We start from the raw sequence: 4,453 nt of genomic DNA, 5'->3' as shown, positions 1-4,453 counted from the left end.
ATATAAGGATATATATTAAACCATCGTAATCGGACTTAAAAACAATCCATAATCCAGAGGGGACATATTTTAGTAGCCACTACTTTACTCTATTTTAAATCTCATCAATTTCACTTTTTACTACGCAGATAAATTTTATTTACTTTTTACCATATTATAAATTTTAATTACTTTTTACTATTTTACTATATTGCCATGAAAAATCTTATTTCTTCTATTTTGTCAAATTAGTATAAATTGTATTTTTATTTTCGTTAATTTAGTTATTTCGTTTTAGTTAAATTTAAACTTCGTTCAATTAAGTAGTAAAGCCTAATCCAAAATCCCCCTTTTAAATAGTTTAACTTTTAGCGATTAAAAATCTTGAAAACTCCATTTCCCTGTGGAACGAACCGGATTTACCAAATAAAATATTACTATACGAATGAGACTAGTTGCCTATATGTGTAAAATCAATCAAAAATCATATAAACGCCATATAATCACAACCAATTCGGGTATTTAAATCAATTCAAATCCGTTCAAAATAAAAGGACACGATCACGCACATTAACTTTTTGGCAGCGCCGCCGGGGAAGTTGGCAGTTAAATAAATAGATAATTTTTTCTGATTCGTAGTAGTAGTTGAATTTGTACGTGGACTGGGTTATTGAAGCCAAACAGTACCCAATTATATTGGGACCAAACGAATCCTGCCCTTCTGCGGCATCTTTTGACTATTCGAAACCTGGGCAAAATTAGAAGAAAAATCTGTTTGTTTAAAGGTTTTTATCATTATTTTTAGTTATTCGATCCTTTCGTGAAAATTCATTTTCAAGAAAGTTCAATGTTTATACACTTAGTGAATAAATCCTTCAAGACTACATACAATTTTGTAATTGTATGACCCGTTCAGGAAATCCTAAACTCGTTGCACTTAATCCAGAACCTGAAAGAGACTTGATCAAAAGATTAAAACAGGAAAAACAAAAAAAATTAGGTAGTACTAGTAAACCGAAAACATCGAAAAATATCAAAAAACAAGTAGGAAAAACTAGTGGTCAACCAGAAATCAAAACTGAACCTGAAACCATCGTCATTAAAGAAGAAATGGCTGAAGTAACACCTGATCTAAATGATCTACCAATGTGGAATACCAGACAAACTGCTCCCCCTCTCGCTCTTGCACCTATAAGAAGATCTGAAATTGAGGCTGAAAACTAGGAAATCAAGGGGCAGTTTATGCACATGGTACGTGAGAACCAATTCGACGGAAGACTTAATAATAATACGATAGAACATCAAGAAGCTTTTGAAGATTTATGTGAACTGTACAAAACCAAAGACGTTTCTTCAAATGCATTTAAATTAAGAACTTTTCCATACTCGTTAATCGGAGACGCAAAAGCATGGTTGAAAGCATCAAAACCTGATTCTATCACAACTTTCAACGAATTAAGAGATAAATTCATTACCCGATTTTTTCCACCGGCAAAAGCCGAAAGACTTAGAACTGAAATCACCACTTTTAAACAAAAGTCGGATGAAACTCTTTATGATGCATGGGAAAGATTAAAAATAATGTTACGAAATTGTCCGCAACATAGATTGCAAAAAAGGGCAAATAGTAAAAACTTTTTATCGTGATATTGATGAACATACTCGTGGTATATTAGATTCCTCCGTTGGAGGAGTATTTATGTATAAATCACCAAATCAAGCGTATGACATGTTAGAAGACATGTCAGTTCATACTTTTGAATGGACACCGTCTAGAGATCAACAACCTAGAAGGACGGTGGCAAGCCTTGAAGAAAATGAAGACAACAACACAACCATAGCTTCATTGTCGAATCAATTAAAAAAGTTTGGAAGAGAAATAGAGAAACTAAATTCAACAGTTTTAGCTTTGCAAGTAGGCTGTGAAATCTGTAGACATCCACATTTCACGAAAGACTGTGATATCAATGATCGGCCAATGAACTTAGTAGCACAAGTTAATTTTATGGCCAATCAAAGACAAGGCAATTTTCAAGGAGGGAATTCTAATTATCAACCTGCAAACCCAGGATATCAAAACCCGAAGAATTTTGCTTTTCAAAGAAATGGACCACCTGGATTTTTCAATAGAAACCAACCTCCATTTCCACCTCAACAAAATTTCCAACAATTACCGTATCAACAACAAAATCATAACACGCAACCAGTAGAGAAGAAATCTAACTTTGAAGAAGTTATGATGAATTTTGTCAAAAGTCAATCAGAAACGAATGAGCAAGTGAAGAGACAATTACATCATTCTCAAATGGAAAACGAGCAAGTACAAAGGAATCATCAAGCATCAATTCAAAACCTTGAAAGAGATATGGGAAGAATATCCCAATTGCTTGCTGAAAGGCAATCGGGCACTTTACCATCCAACACGCAACCAAACCCTAAGGGTAAGGAAACTCAAAATTCAAGTAATATTTCACAAGTTAATTCTATCACTGCGCGAACTGGTTTAACCATTAACCCAGAGATTCCAAAGCCTCTCACTCCTATTCATGTTTCACAAGAAAACGAACCTGTGGTAGAAGAAAATACGATGCAAACCACAAGTGCACCGAAGACTCAAAATCAACCACCATTGAAGGTATACAAACCTCCAATTCCATATCCGCAACATTTGAAGAAAGATAAATTACAAGCAAAATACAACAAATTTGCTGACATGATTAAGCAAATTTGTATAAATGTACCGCTTGTAGATATTCTTGCGGGTATGCCGAATTATGGAAGATTTATCAAAGATCTCATAGCTGACAAAGGAAAATATGCAGAAGTTTCAACCACATTCCTTAATGAGGAATGCTCGGCAATTTTACAAAAGCAAAATATGCCACCAAAACTTGGAGATCCTGGAAGTTTCATCATTCCCTGTCTGATGGGAGATTCAGTAATGTACGATGCATTAGCTGATTTAGGAGCAAGCATTAACCTTATGCCTCACTCCTTGTACTTAAAATTGAACTTAGGTGATTTAAAACCAACCAGGATGTGTATATGATTAGATGATAGAACTTACAACTATCCTATTGGAATTGCTGAAAACCTACCGGTTAAAGTAAATCACTTAATCTTTCCTGCTGATTTCATTGTTCTTAAAATGGAAGAAGACTGTAAGGTTCCCCTAATTTAGGGCGTCCCTTTCTAAATACTGCAGGTGCAATTGTGTGCATAAAAGAGAAAAATTTCAGCTTAGGTGTGGGGGAGGATAGAATTATATTGAACATAGATAAGGCTATGAAACACCCTATGTCTCCTGGTGAAGAATGTTTCCAAATAGACATTGTTGATTGTTGTATTGAGGAAGAACTACAAGAACTATTAAATGTCGACACCTCAGATTTCACCCCGATGGGTGAAGGTGAAGATTTTGATGTCGATATACAGTTAGACGAGCTGTTGAAGGTATTCACTGATGAAGAATACGTAAAAGAAGAAATTCCCGGGGAAGATGAACCTTTTGAAGAAATTACCGATGGTAATATGTTCCGGATTAAATCTTCCTTGGAAGAACCACCCACCTTGGAACTTAAAGAACTCCCGAAACATATGGAGTATGCTTATCTCCAAGGAATGTCACAATTACTAGTCATAATTTCATCAAAACTTTCCGATGACGAAAAGGGTAGGTTAATGTCTGTTTTTAAAAACCCGCAAAAAGGCAATTGCCTGGAAAACAACTGATATTCCAGGGATTAACCCTGCTTATTGTACCCATAAGATCCTAATGGAAGAAGATTTTAAACCCATGCTACAAAGGCAACGGAGGTTAAACCCTAACATGAAAGAAGTTGTCAAAAAGGAGGTCATCAAATTACTTGATGCCGGGTTAATTTACCCTATATCCGATAGCCCGTGGGTTAGTCCTGTGCAAGTAGTACCCAAGAAAGGAGGTACGACTGTTATTCTAAATGATAAAGACGAACTCGTTCCTACAAGAACAGTCACTGGGTGGAGAGTCTGTATAGACTATCGTCGTCTAAATGACGCTACAAGGAAAGATCATTTCCCGCTACCATTTATCGACCAAATGCTAGAACGTTTGGCGGGAAAAGATTACTAGTGTTTCTTTGATGGATTCTCCGGTTATTTTCAAATTCCAATTAATCCAAATGAGCAAGACAAGACCACATTTACTTGTCGATTTGGTACTTTTGCCTACCGACGAATGCCATTCGGATTATGCAACGCCCCAGGTACCTTCCAAAGGTGTATGATGGCAATTTTTCACGACATGATTGAAGAAAGTATAGAAGTCTTTATGGACGCTTTTTCTGTTTTTGGAGACTCCTTCAACTCATGTCTCTCAAACCTTGAACGAATGCTAATTCGTTGTGAAGAATCAAATCTTGTTTTAAATTGGGAGAAATGCCACTTCATGGTAAAGGAAGGCATTGTTTTAGGACACAAGATTTCTTTAGCTGGA

At 35.7% G+C, this 4,453-nt stretch overlaps 1 non-coding gene across 1 annotated transcript; it reads right to left on the bottom strand.

Moving 5' to 3' along the window:
- Positions 1-1,482: 1,482 nt before the first annotated feature.
- LOC139886681 (small nucleolar RNA R71) lies at positions 1,483-1,589 on the bottom strand. Its single transcript, XR_011772555.1, has one exon. It is a non-coding gene; the product is annotated as a small nucleolar RNA R71 (small nucleolar RNA).
- Between the last annotated feature and the right edge of the window lie 2,864 nt (positions 1,590-4,453).

This window comes from Rutidosis leptorrhynchoides, chromosome 1, assembly GCF_046630445.1.
Source record: "Rutidosis leptorrhynchoides isolate AG116_Rl617_1_P2 chromosome 1, CSIRO_AGI_Rlap_v1, whole genome shotgun sequence".
In the NCBI taxonomy this organism is placed as follows: domain Eukaryota; kingdom Viridiplantae; phylum Streptophyta; class Magnoliopsida; order Asterales; family Asteraceae; genus Rutidosis; species Rutidosis leptorrhynchoides.
Note: the sequence above shows the minus strand (reverse complement) of the source record. Positions and strands in the feature narration are given on the sequence as shown.